Source organism: Solanum pennellii, chromosome 3, assembly GCF_001406875.1.
Source record: "Solanum pennellii chromosome 3, SPENNV200".
NCBI lineage: Eukaryota > Viridiplantae > Streptophyta > Magnoliopsida > Solanales > Solanaceae > Solanum > Solanum pennellii.
In genome coordinates this window covers 57710555-57725930 of record NC_028639.1, presented here as the reverse complement: position 1 = coordinate 57725930, position 15376 = coordinate 57710555, and the positions used below count along the sequence as shown (strand labels likewise).

General features: G+C 34.4%; 2 pseudogenes; one reads left to right on the top strand and one right to left on the bottom strand.

The window, feature by feature from the left end:
* Positions 1–875: 875 nt before the first annotated feature.
* LOC114076400 lies at positions 876–1682 on the bottom strand (annotated as a pseudogene).
* A 12883-nt stretch (positions 1683–14565) lies between these two features.
* On the top strand, positions 14566–15055 carry LOC114076502 (annotated as a pseudogene).
* Positions 15056–15376: the final 321 nt, after the last annotated feature.

The following is a 15376-nucleotide window of genomic DNA, read 5'->3' as shown; positions in this document are numbered from 1 at the left end:
AATGTACTGATGTGGATCTTGAACCACCTACCAACGATCTTCTTCCCCCTTTTAACCTAATTTCTCCCTTTCTTCCCTTGTTTCTCCTCTTTTGTTTCTCTTCATCATTATTTCTTCTCTTTAGCTCATTATATTATATCTCTTTTTCATTGATTTCTTCTTAATCATCAAGTTCCAATGTCGAATTTATCTTTTTCATCAATTTCTTCTTCTTCAACTGCGAAGCTACTATGTCAATGTGAAAACGTTGTGGAAATGAAGACCTCATGGACGCAATCCAATCCTCTGGATGTAGGTTTCTTTGTTGTAAAACTTCAAAGGTAAATCAAATTCATTTTTTTTTGTCCAATATAGTAAAGAATCACCTTATTTATATTTTAATTTTTTTCATTAATTTTGTAGGCACGAGGTGGATGTGGATATTTTCGATAGTATGATGATGAAATTTCTGCTCAAGTTAGGAGGGTGATATGGGGTTTGTTGTTAAGAGTCAAAACATATGAATTGGAGAGGAATCGATCAAGAAAAGTATGGATGATGTGCATTATTATACCGGTGATATTGGCTACTTGGATTTGTGTAACAAAATGATCTTAGTTGGTTCATTTGTCTTCTAATAGATTCCTTCATAAAAGTATGTATGGTAGATTGCAGTGTCCTTTATGGGCGATTTTGATCGATTTTTCTATTGTAAATGCCTTGTGTTTTTATTGTAATGATTTAATTGAAGGACTGAAGATAAATTTGTGCCTCAAAAGCAGTAAAAATTGATTATTCATGCCATTAATTTGCTCTAGTGAGCTCCAAGTTTCAAAGCAATCAATACAAATTATTGCTGCTAATTACACAACCAAAAAGTGACTTTTATACATAAATTAGGCATTGTTTGGTGCATTAGATGTTCCACGCTTGTTTTTCCTTGACTGAGTGATTCGTTGCAACTGTGAACCAGTGACAGCATCTCCACCATTCCACTTGAGTCCTCGAGGCTTATAATCAATATCAATATTTGTTGGAGATGCATCATTATAAACTCTCAGATTGGTAGCTTTTTCTCCTGAAGTACCAGGCTGCATAGAAATATCTTAAAATGAGACTTTATATAGTAGAGTAAGAAATGAACAAAATTATGTATACACTTACATTAAAGGTTTGACTACCACTTGCATTTGTATAGATGTCAAATCATATAGTCTTGGTCCTCTTTTGTCTTCCTGTTGATATTGAAGCTTCCACAGCCCTTGGTTGATCAGGTTGCTGACTTGATACACCTCCAATGTCTCTAACAGTGCCTCTTTCAATTTCTCTGCCAGTGCCAGTACCTCTATCAGTGCCTCTATCAGTACCTTTCCCAGTGCCTCTGCATGTGCCTCTGCTTTTAGCAGGTTGTTACTCTCTTCTAACAGCTGAAGAATCAAAACACATAGAACTGCCTTGATGAATGAATACTGGTGGCTGACTTGAGCTTGATGGTTTACTAAAAGTGATGGTTGGCTTGAGCTTGATGGTTGGCTAAACAATGATGGCTGGCTTGAGCTTGATGGTTGGCTAAACAATGATGGCTGGCTTGAGCTTGATGGTTGGCTAAACAATGGTGGCTGGCTTGAGCTTGATGGTTGGCTAGACATTGGTGGTTGGCTTGAGCTTGGTTGCCTGTTTGGGTAGCCTCCAAGTTGTCCCATTCCAGCCTATTAATACAGTAATAATAATTGATTATTGTAAATAATTGAAGCTTATTGTAGATGTATTAGAAGAGAATAATAACTTACCAATGTTGGATAAGATTTTTTGTTGTGGCCTACTTGATGACACAGGGAACAAGTCATTTTTACTCCTCTTTTGGACAACTTTTCATACTTTTTCCTAGGCTCATTATTTACCTTTCTTCTGCACTTTGGTGGCCTACCAAGCATGACTTTTGGTTCAGGAGGTTCAATGACTACACCACTATTGTGAGGCCACATTTTCATGTTTGGTATTGGCTGTAGAAAATTATTATAAGCCTTCAAAAAAGTCTCTTTCCTATACCAATGTACCACTTCATGTTCAGGTTCTATGCCTTTGTGCTGATATGCAAGCACAACATGTTGACATGGTATGCCCCTCAATTGCCATATTCTACATGTACATGTCTTCTTCCTTATATCAACAATATGTCTGTACTGACCATCTAAGATTTCATACCCGATATCACCATTGAATCTAACTTCACAAAATCTAGCAAGATCTTTGTTCTCTTCAAGTACTAGTCTAGCCATAGGAGAGATATCTGAGATCCAAGTTTCAGCAAATTGCCTCATAGCAATATTTCTGTCCATTATCTTGTGCCTAATCTCCTCTAACATAGTTATGCTAGCCTTATGCCTAGCAACTAGTATCCAAGAATTAAAAGTTTCTCACATATTGTTTTCAACAATGTCACACTTAGAGTGCTCTTTAAAGTATGCTTTGCACCAAGTAGTTTTTCCATAATGCAACAAGTCCTCACAAATTTTATTACCTAATTTGTTGAGTTTATCCATCTCATCTTCAAATTTCACTTCAAAACTTAACTTAGCACATCTCCAGAACTGTTTCCTTCTTTCTTCACCACTCCATAATTGATGCTAGTTGAACCAGATATTTCTAGCACACCTTCTCTGCTCACTATCTGGTAGCGCAACTCACATGAAGCTGGTACAAGGCCCCATGTAAACAGTTATAGCACAAACATTAAAAAGTATTAACAACACAAGAAAATAAAAAATAAAAGAACAAGATACAATACAAAAACCATCTAACCTTCTGCATATCTGACATAACAGTCAGTCCATAACCTGTGCCTAAGTTCAGATCTTCAATCAAGTACTTGAGAAAAAAACTCCAACTATGTTTTGTCTTTGTGTTAACAACAACCCATGCGATTGGAAACACCTGTTGATTTTCATTTCTACCAACAGCAACCAACAATTCTCCCTTGCAAGAACCCTTCAAAAAAACATCCATCAAAACCAATAATTTTTTTGCATCCTTCCAACCAACCCCTCTTCAATGCATCAAAGCAAACATAAAAGTAAACAAACAAAGTTTTTTCTGGCTGAGACTCTCTATTTGTCCTCACCCAACAGGAAGTACCAGGATTAGTATGTCTAATCATGTCTGTATAATCACACAATCTTGAAAATTCCATCTTCTAATCACCTAAGAACTCTTTGATAATCCTCTTTTTTGTCCTATAACAAACAGTTCTTCTAAAATACAACCCAAATTGTTTTCTCACCAATTCCTGAATTTCCAATAATCTTATATATGGTTGACAGGTAATTTCATCCTTGAACTATTCTGCAACAAACTTAGATGTACACAACTTGTTCTTGGTTGATTGAGGACATACATGCACAGTATAATAATTTTTGACAACAAAATCACCAGAACCTTTATCTATACTAGCAAACAGCAACCATTTACATTTCTTGTCCTCACATTTAACTCTAACTCTTTTTTTGTCATTAGGCTTCAATTTTAACCTAGTTTTATATTCACAAGAATAGTCTACAACAAATTTTCTAAATTGTTCAGCATTTTCAAATACCATACCAAGCTCAAAAATTGTTACAACACAATCAGGATCAAATCTTACCTTTTTACTTTTTCTTCTTCTTGGTAAATCAACACCCTTCACAAATTCTGGATCCAATTCATCCCTACTGTCTTCATTGTCCAATTCTGAGCTATCTATATATTGCTCACCACCCTTTAGTCTTTCAGTGTATCTAGCAGCCTTATTCCTTCCTATATCTTCAAAGCCTCTATCAATACCAGCTGTTCCAAGCTTTATTTCCTCAGTTTGAGTAGGTTTTTTCTTTTTCACTTTGTTTCTCCTTTCATTTCTAAGAGATCTTAATTCTTCATCAACCTCAGAGTCATCCACATCAGGAATAGTATCCTCTTGAGAGTCATCACTACTTTCTTCATTTGATTCAGTCCATTCCACATCTAGATCAGATATATCCCCTGGCTCAACTTCCACATTAACATTTTCAGATTCAGCCTCATGATTTAACCCTTCACTTGCAGTTACATTTATATCTTCTAAGTCTTCTTCAACGACAGACCCACAAAGCAAACCCGTTGTGACCACTTCCACATCATCCACCACATGCTTCACATAAAGGTCTAAAAAGTCACCATCTTTTAGGTCTTTGATGAGATTTACTAAAGTGAAATCCACCTCAATAAAGCCATTTTTTGTGGGGTCTTTAACACTGAACCCACCAACAGTAATATACCACAATTTTTTAGTGTAAAAAAGTAACTCGATTATTATAAAGTGGTCCTTGTCGATATTAACATATTCCACCTCGACTTTTCCTTTATAATTTATTCCAGTTTTGTCCTGAATAAACTTACCACCATGATGAAAACGAGTTATAATAATGGCGTCCATAAGATTTCCTGAAACAAGGTCCCAAAATTTTTCTAACACGTTATGAACAATGAAAACCAAAAAACCCTAACTTTATCCAGATATTAACAACAACAACCACATTGATACTAAAACCCAGTATATATCAATAAAAACACAGGCTAAACACATATATTAAAAACACACAACCACTACAACAATAAAAATTACATAGAAATTAGGGAATGAACTTACCTCACACTCGCCAACTCGAAAATCATAAATGAACTCCAAAATCGTCTGCAATCTTCGATGATTCCTTCAACAAAACACTCGAAATCACTTTAAAATCTAAGAATTTCATATGTAAAAGTCATTGAAAGGGAGAGAGTCTTAGGGTTTTCTCGTTTAGAAACGGGTTAGAAGTGTTTTAGGGGAAATTTGTTTTTAGGTTTGATGATTTAATATGTGGCACTGACGTGTAATTGGGTTGGAGTGTATTAGTCAAAATTTCCTCGTGGGGAAGGTTCATCTCATGCGTCCAATTACCAAAAATAATTTATTGAAATTTGGCTCCACATCAGCCAAGAATATTTAAAAGGATCAAATTATAGGGGGTTAAATGATCTAATAGGAATCTGGGTTAGTTGAGGTACCTGGGGAAAAGCGCAAACAACTTTAGGGACCTGCATATGTATTTTGCCCCAACTCAAATACGCGTAAATTAAGGGTGTGTTTGGTATGGTTTTCCTAGAAAATGTTTTCCCGGAAACAAGTAGATTTTGGACTTATTTTCTCATGTTTGGTTGATGAGTAAAAAATATTTTCCGGAAATGATTTTTAGTGTTTGATTTATGAATGAAAAATGCTTTTGAGAGACATCTTTTATTTTACTAGAGTAAAAAATAATTTATGAAAGTGAAAATATTCTTTAAAATCAAAATTATTTTTTTTTTGGGGTGGGGGTGGGGGAGGGGGGAGGAGTGAAAAAATAAAAATTTGAAGTTGATAGTATTTTTAAAAAAACAAAATTAATTTTTTTGGGGGGGTGGGGGTTAGAGTTTTAAAATAAAAATTTGAAGTTGAAAATATTTTTAAAAAAGCAGGGGTCAGGGATCGGGTGAAAAAATAAAATTTTGAAAGTGAATTTTTTTTTAAAATTAATTTTTTCCCCCAAAAAAATATAATTTGAAATTTGAGGAGAGTTTTGGAAAATGTTTTCCTTAATTTTTGAAGGGAAGTCATTTTCCTTAATTTTAAGGAAAATGAGTTGATTTGGAAAACATTTTCCAAAACTTTTATCCCAACCAAACATGGGAAAATTGGAAAACATTTTCCAGAAAATGTTTCCTTCATACCAAACACACTCTAAATCGAATATTATGGTTTTCAAAAAGTATACGTCCAAAAAAATAATGAATACGTATCTAATATCTGGTGCAAAGGCAATATGCTCATTCAATATCATTTTTATTAATAATATGGCGTAGATGACTAAGCATCAATGAGACAAGACACATGCAGGATACATTGTGAACAAGGGCAGACCCAGTAAGTAAATTTCGGATGCTTGAGCATTCATTGACTTCGAAATTTTTTTGTATATATATAGAAAATATAATAAATATGTTATTGAAAATTAAATGAGCACCCATAAAACAAAAACATTCATTGGCGCACTAGTTTACACCTGGAAATGAGAGGCGCGCGAAGCACATTGGCAAGGGTTTGAATCCCGCCAGTGTTATGTTAAAAAAACTGAGCACCATAACCTTTAAATCCTAGATCCGTCACTGATTGTGAAGAGTGATATTAATTGCAATAGGGATAATACACAAGTATCCCCTCAACCTACGCCTGAAATCTCTGAGACACACTTATACTATACGAAGGTCCTATTACCCCCTGAACTTATTTTATTATAATTTTCTACCCCTTTTCGGCTTACGTGACACTATCTTCTGGGCCAAACGCTGTTAACTTTTTTTTCAAGCTAGTGCCACGTAGGCCAAAAGGGGGTAGAAAATTACTTATAGAATAAGTTCAGGGGGTAATGGGACCTTAGTATAGTATAAATGTGTCTCTGGGATTTCGGGCATAGATTGAGGGGATACTTGTTTATTTTTCCATTGTAATATATATATATATATATATATATATACAAATATATATATATATATTCCTATTTTATTGCATTGATCATTGACTCTATGAAATGTATTGCTTGTCTAAGGAGATTTTTCTGATGTTGTATAAGCCATACAAATGAAGGAATGTGGAACGGACGCAGAGGGCGGAAAACCAAAAAAAAAAAGAAGGAATATGAAGAATTTATTCAATGATTTTACTTTCTAGTTCTATTATATTCAAATATTGGTATTTGAATGACATAAATTCACTAATTTTCTTGCTAAGTAAACAATTTTCACCTTTTTCTTTGCTCAAATCATTGCATTTTCTATTCTTGATCAATAATAATATATCTAGAGAAATTTTACATGTGGAATTTGAGGAGGATAAAGTGTATGTAAATCTGATCATTATCTTGTAAAGGAAGAGATGTTATTTCTGGAAAGACCCTCTAGTACAAAAAAAGCAAGCAAAGAAAACAAGAAAATAATGTAGAAATATAACAACTACACATTAAACAATAAAGTAATGTGATAATCGAAACATAGTACACAACTAAAGATGCAAGATATATCAAAAATAAAACTAAAATAATAAAGCCAATATATATAAAAAAAAAGTAGTGTGGAATATAAATGGAAGGTGTGATCACTTAAACACATGAATAAGTGATATCAAATATCAAAAAGTTGTAGACTACATGAATAGTTTAGTAATAAAACAACTGGATAAGGTAGTGTCTTCTTTAAAATAATCCTAGAGCCAGTTGGAAAAGAAGTAACCGAGGAAGTTCTGAGGGGAAAAGGTTTGAAATAATTCGAATTTTGACCGTAATTGTTATAAAAATATTAAACTTTGAAAAAGATTTTTTTACCTCCTACGTTATTTAATATGTATTTTAAATGTGGTCACGTTGTACATATATACCTTTAAAATACATTATTAAATAGTGAAGAGGTAAAATGTCCTCTATAAATTTGATATCGTAACAATAATTTCGGCTAAAATTAAAGTATTTTTAAAATTCTTTTTCCGAGCTCTAAAACTCGTTAAGAATGGGTAAGCCAGACAATAAACTCCACTAATATTGCTCTTATAACGAAGGTTGACTATTCTGAAGTTGCAAGCCAATATAGACCAATCTCTCCATGCAATGTAGTGTACAAATGCATATCTAAAAGGCTACATAGTAGATTGAAAGGTGAAATTGCTCATACAGTTATACACAACCTATGTATAGGAGAGGTCTGTGGTCCATAATTTACTTATATGTCATGACTTTTTAAGGCACTATGATGAGAATATAAGTTAGTTATTACTGTATCTTCACAAAGTTAGTTAGCACTTGTTCACTGTTAGTTAGAGTTAGTTACAGAGAAGTTAGTTTTTGTATAGTTTGTTAGTTAGCTAGTTTTAGTTTATATATATATATATATATATAGTCTCCTATAAACACATTTTACATGTAGCTCTTTCAGAATCTTCTTCTTCTTCCTTTCCCATATGAAATCAAGGTTCATCAATGGAGGAGGTGTTGACACCTAATTTTGATCTTCCACAATATAAATTGATCATCGCGGCTTTTCATTTCAAACAATTTAAAATAATTAGTTTTATAAAATTTGAAAAATATTTTGCAAGTTATTTGAAATAGTTGTCACTTTTTTCTTTATAATTTTTAAATAATATATATGTTTTATATAATTTTGTACAAAATATATTTTATAAATTTTTGAAAACCATCCAAAAAAAATTATTTTTTAGAGTTTATTTGTGTTTGGAGTCACTATTTACGGTATTAGTTGTATAGGCTTTAATATTTGCTTTTTTTTCTTAATTCTTGCATCGTTAAGTGCTAAATATTGGTCGGTTGATATATAGTAATTAACTCTGCTTTGTTTCGAGTCATTTTTTATTGTGATCTAATAGTGATTTCTATTTTCATTTTGGATCTTAAAATACTTGAGTGACTTTGTTTTCAATTAAATTATGTCTCATTTGTCTTATTTGATTCATATGTTAATTATTGGTTTCTTTCTTTTCTTGTGTGAACCTTTTCCGAGTAAGTGGTAGACTCCTACTCTCTTGATCCTCGAGATGAGCCATGGAGGCTCAATTTTTCCTTCATCGAGTCAGCCTCCATTTTATTTGAATGATTGGAGGAAGAAACCAAGGGCTGGAAAACAGACAAGGCAAATCTTTGGAGCGAAAAGCAGGTCATATACGTTCTGTATACAGAAGTATAAACAGTGATATAGGAGATATACAGTAATATACCATCATTGTATACACTGTACATATAGTAGAAATGGGCCCAAACAGCCCACTTAAATTTCAGCCTCGTATTGTATCGTAATCGGGCCAAATGTCCATCTTTATTTGGTTATTATTTGTCTTGTTAGTTTAGGACAGGTGAAATTGGACCTAAATCCCAAAATAAATTCAATTTGTATGATAGTCTAGGAAAAATGCAAGTGGGCTAAAGGCCTAAGAATGAAATTAGGCCCAAGTACTAATCCAGCGGACAGAAAACTAAACTTGGACCCAAAACTCTCTTTCTCTTTATTTTATTTGTTTGTATTTGTGTAATTGTTTATTTCTAGTCAATTTTAAGGTTCTTCTAATTCGATTTCCCCAAAAGATAGTCATTTCGAGTTTTTCTTAAAGACTAAATGAATAAGTCCTTATTTTTTTTACTTAAACTACTTTGAAATAATTTTCTTTAAATAATTCCTTATATTATCTCCATTTCCTCTAAAAATAAGTTTTAGTCAGAAGTTCGTTTAATTTCTCAACTTATTTAAGCATGCTTGTCTTTTAAAAATTATTAGCCAAATAGTAAATTATCATATATCCGCGTGTTAGCGAATGTTCTATATGCTTTATACCCTTCCTAGAACATTGATATGAACCCCGAACCTCTTAAAGTTTTCAATTGAATTACTCTTTAATCTTTTGAATAAAAAACTTTTCTTGATTTTTCTTAAAAATTAAGTGGCGATTCTTAAAATTAATCTAAGTAATTTATGAATCTGAATGGTGTTAAGAGTGTGTTACAGATCTGAGTCATTGAGATTATTCAGATCCATTAAAAGACTTACTAGATGTCCAAAGATATTAAATTGTATTTTAAACATGGAGGGGAGAGAGACAGATAAGAAGGAAGAAGAGACATAAAATTACAATTTATTTTGGTCAAATTTTAAGGGTCGTTTGATAGGGATATAAGAATTACTAAGGCCTCATTTGTTTCCATTAAGATTAATCGTTTGAATCTAAACACACATCTGAATATTAAGATATGCATTAAGATTTAAATGTGTAAATCTGAATAAACATCTGAATATTAAGATATTGTCTGAATCTGCACACTGGATTATTAGGGCTGTTTGTTTTCAATATCTGAATGTATATGTGAAATTAAAAGTTATATCCATAAAACATTATAAAAACCTCATTTTAGTAAAGTATTTTTTTTTATAGAAAATAATATTTTGAACACTTTTATCGTAACAAGGTATTATGATTTATCTATTAAGAATTTAACATTAAGTTACATCATTAATATGACTATTCTTTGCACTCAAAAACTTTGAGAATCTAATATGATGCATTGTAAAACAAACCTACCCCTATTTTTTTTTTTGTTTTACAAATACAAAAAAAAAAATCTGTTTTGAAATAAAAAAATTACACCCTTCCCCGGCACCCTCACACCCTTGCCTTATGATCTACCTTCAGGACGACAACCAATCCCATCCACCATGAATCCGTCCTTAATGAACCCCCTGATATTGTGCTACTGTTTTAATGAATATTGATGACCCAACATGCACTAGTATGTGTACGTCGTGTTCTTTTAAGTAAAAATTACTTGCACAACATCCAAGTTCTTCACACTGTTTTTCCCACCTGATGGATCAGACTCTCTGATCTACATGATAAGATTAACCCAACTAGTGATAACGTTAATTTCATTCCAATCAGTTTTGAAGATATAGTACGCATTTACTCTTCGTGAAAACACTCAGTCATAATTAAAATATTCGGAAAAATAATTAGTCACCAACTTCTAAAACAAAAATTAACAAAACTTTGGCGACCTACAAAACCTATAAATCTAAATGACTTGGGTAATGATTTCTCTTTAATCATGTTCCAACAAGAGGATATTTGCTTACAGCCCTTCATAATGGACCATGGTTTATCTTCAATGACTTTTTATTAGCAAGAAAGTGGGAACCAAAATTTGTCGCATTATCAACCCGACTAACCTTTTCGGCTATATGGATTCGCTTGCTCGAACTTCCGTCTGAATTCTATGATAAGGACATTTTATACATAGTTGGCAATGCTATTAGTAAACTACTAAAGATAGACACGACCACCTCCAGAGGCCGATATGCCCGGATTTGTATAGAAGTACCACTGGAACAACCCTTAAGAACTCACCTATATATTGGTACTCATAAACAAACTATATTTTACAAAGGTCTATACATTCTATCTGTCACATGCGGACGATTGAGACATTCTCAAAAACAATGCCCCAATATCACACAACGCCAGACACAGGCTCAACTCAACTTGTTGTCTCCAACACGAAGCACATCGCAGGGGACAACCCAATTAAACGTGAAAAGGTAGCAGTCATTCACGCTACTCGAGCTCTACTGCCGGACAATGGCGGTTTGCCTAAGGTAAGTGCTGCCCCAAGTAAGTATTCTAATCCAAAGAAAAACTTTTCTTTAACACTTGTTAAACTAAATACTTTTCCTAACACTAAATCTTTTAATTATGACGTCCTTCAAAACTTATTAGAAGTAGACCATTATACCCCTCAAATCGATTCTCATAACACTTCTAATATGGCTCACGAGTCTCAATCTTTCCCTCTACTGGCCCCTTTCCTCAAATAATTAATAATGCGTAGGAGAGCTGTTTTTCCTCCCAAAGTCATATTTCGACCAATCAAAATGTTCCAATATACACCACCTCTTCTACAAAAAAATGTACTTTTGTGACTACACTCCACAAATCATCCTCGAAATTTGATGCGCAACTAATACATGTTCTATCTAACCCTGCAAATACCTGTTCGAAAGATACCTCACTTCTAAAGCCATCCAAGGATAAGACACGTCAACTAGCTATGGAGCTAGAATTCAATAGTAATCATGATTGTAATACTCAAGCTCCGACTATAGATATATTAACTAAAATTAACTTTTTTCCCTCCTTTCCTCACATTACACACCATATCTCTGCTTCTCAACATGCCTCGTCTTCCATGGCAATAGATTCATCGTCGACGGTCGTCGGACAATACCCCAGTCACAATAAACCAGACTCCATTCCCCCTCCGAACATTCCTTTGCAAAATCTCATTTATACAACAATACTTCCACCGATCTCGGAGGTGCCAAAATCTTTGATCGCATGGGGGATGAACGAAATGTCCCTAACTTTTGGTCTGGTTTACAACAACCAACTGCTCATGATCCATATTCAAAATCTATCTTATCTAGCCCAAATCATCACGGAGAGGATAAGCTTGGGAACAGAAGTATACAATTAGTATCACTTGGACATGAACCCATACTACCACCCTCATCATTCTAGGAAACCTATTACCCATACTGGGACCAGTTCTCACTTGCCCTATTACCTCCGAATATCCCTTGGGGGGACATTGCCTTCTATCACCCCCTGAATCAAGAGGGCTCTCTAGCATGGATCCAACCCAGTGTATCCCCAAACAATCCGAAAATAATCGATCTCCACCCGATAAGTCCTTTTGGCCAGCCAACCAACCTTTCATCCAATCTAAATCCATTCAATACTCCATTAGAAACAAACCACGAAATATCAACCGAGCCCATCCCTACAATGGCGCAACAACTAGCAGTGCGAGACAAAATGTTGTGTCTCCACAAAACTCATGTGATCAGTATTTAGGAGGGGACGACCGAAAAATTCTTTCTGGAATGTCCACCAAGACTCCGCGCACTGATCATGGACATTCGTCCACTGATCAACCCAGAATCGAGGAAATTTTCAATGTTCCTAATTCTTCTCCTTCACAACAAAAAGAATCAAGACCGACCAGAGTCATTGACTTAAGCATAGACGAGGACCTCTATGGTAACCTCTGATGCTGACTCATAAACCCCTCCTCGTAGAATGAATTTTATACTTTGGAATCGTAGGGGCTCTTTTAACCCTTACCTTACAATAAGCTTTAGGAATATGGTTGACTATCATCGTCCTGCTATGGTTGTGTTACTAGAGACTCATATACATAACCATAATTATTTTGTGAATGATTACTATTTTAAGAACTTAACTCAATTGGGAGTTGTGGGTCAGTCGGGTGGTATCACCATTCTCTGGGATAATAATGCACTCTCTGTGGAAGAGGTAGGAATGACATCTCAAGAGATCCAATGAAATGTTAAGGTATGTGCTTCTTCTATGTCTTGGCTATTTTCAGCTATTATGCTAGTACATGTACTCGTAATCGCTATACCCTTTGGAATAACCTTATGCATACAACTGATAATCATAACGGTCCTTGGTTAATCGGAGGCGACTTTAATGAAATATTAAATCTATCCGACAAATGGGGAGGTAGACCCATAAACGATTACATAGTTAATAAATTTGATGCATGTCTAAACCATTGTAACTTTATAGACTTAGGCTACAAAGGTTCTCGATTAACTTGGACAAATAAAAGGAAACGACGCCATTATATTTTAGAAAGGTTTGACCTTGCTTTTGCTAATTATGATAGGATACATATGTTTCCTGAAGTCGATATTTGTCATTTCCCTCGACTTCACTCCGATCAACATCCTATTTTAATTAGTCTATTTCCAAAACTTTCCTACTGGCAACTTTATTTTTCTTTTTGAGACAATATGGCTTTCTCATTTAGATTTTCCTAATATGCTTAAGACGAGTTGGTGCGAAAATCTTGCATTACAAGAAAACATAGACACTTTACAACACCAAGTTAAATCATATTCACGCTTTTGGGAATATATTTCACCGATAAAAGAAACTCACTAGGCCCCTATAAGGAATTCAAAACTCCATACACTATCCAACTAGTGACTTTTCTCAGAATCTTGAACAACACTTACTACTCGAGTATACACCTATTCTTCGATTGGAGGAAGTTTCTGCAAACTCAAATCTAGAATTAATTGGCTCAATGATGATGATGCTAATACAAAAAATTTCAACTATCTACTATTCAACTACGTTGTCGAAATCGTATTACCACCTTAATGGATAATGTAGGGAACTGGATATTTGAACCCTCTCTCAATCATAACCACATCCATCATCAGTATTACCTTTCGTTCTTCAACACTGAACTGGATAGGTCGTTCAACCACTCCCCATCCCCATCTTGTCGACAACAAACTATACTTTGCTACTTTAGATAGACATTTTTTCAGAATCTGAAATCCACTCAACCATGAACTCTTTTGGTCCTTTAAAGAGTCCGGGTCCATATGGTTTACGTCCCATTATTTATCAGAAACATTGGGACATTGTGGGTCGATTATTGGTGGATTTTTGCCAACAAATATTTAAATCTGGAAGAATGCCTCCTGAGATGAATAAGACTTTTCTATGTCTTATTCCTAAAACCAAGTCACCTAGTACTATTCAGCAGTTTTCACATATTGGTCTTTGCAATACATCTATAAGCTCGTCACAAAAATGATCTGCTTGAAGCCTTTCCTTCAAGTCGTCATTAGTCCTAACCAATCTAGCTTTGTCAAGGTACGTCGGGCGGTTGATAGTAGGAGTATGCTTATTAAATTAGATTTGGAAAAGGCCTTTGATCGACTTGAATGGTCCATTATACGCCAAGCCCTAATCTATCTTGACATTCCTCAACACGTATCGACTTTGATTATGTCTTATGTTATGTCATCCTCCGTCTCTATTCTCATTAATGGTACTAGAACGAATTTCTTCCAACCTACGCATGGTACTCAACAAGGTGATACTTTTTAACTTATTTATTTATCATGTGTATGGAGCTTTTATCACATTTCATTCACCAAAGTATCCATCAGAACATATGGAATCCAATTAAGCTCGGATGATAGGGTATTCCAATCTCATGTATTTTATGCGGATGACATTATCCTTATCTCCAAAATAACCCAACAAAGTTGTAACACCATCACCGACACCTTCAATAAATTCTCCTCCTTTTTCGTGTAAAAAATAAACTACAACAAATCTCTCATCTTCCTATCCAGAAATTCTTCATAAAAAGATAAGGAGTATGTTACTAGTTCCCTACATATGAAATAAGGAACTGTAATGGGCTTTCCTCTTACCCACACTCATTATTGACGTAGTGATTTCCAATCCCTCATTGACAATTTCAAACAGCGTCTAGCAGGATGGAAAATAAAATTCTTGACCATGGCAGGGTGTACTATTCTTATCCGCTCCATTCTAAACAACCTTACAAACCATGTCATGCAATTCACATTTCTTCTTAAATAGGTAATCTTTACTCTTACCAAGTTTCAAAGAGCTTTTTTGAGGGGGTCTACTACCAAAGCTCGTAAACTACACCTTATCAAATAGAAAACCATCACTGCGAACTGATCTTCATAAGGTCTTGGATCCGAAGACCTCCACCTCAAAAACTAAGCTGTTATAACAAATATTTCATGGCGATTGGTGATGAACCCCTCGGCTCTTTGGTCAAAATTACTCATAACTCATTATATTCCCTCTAATGGCTACCCCAAAAAGACGACTACTCTCTTATGGAGAACCCTCCTTAGAGGTTGGATAACTAGTCATCAAGGCATTCTGTGG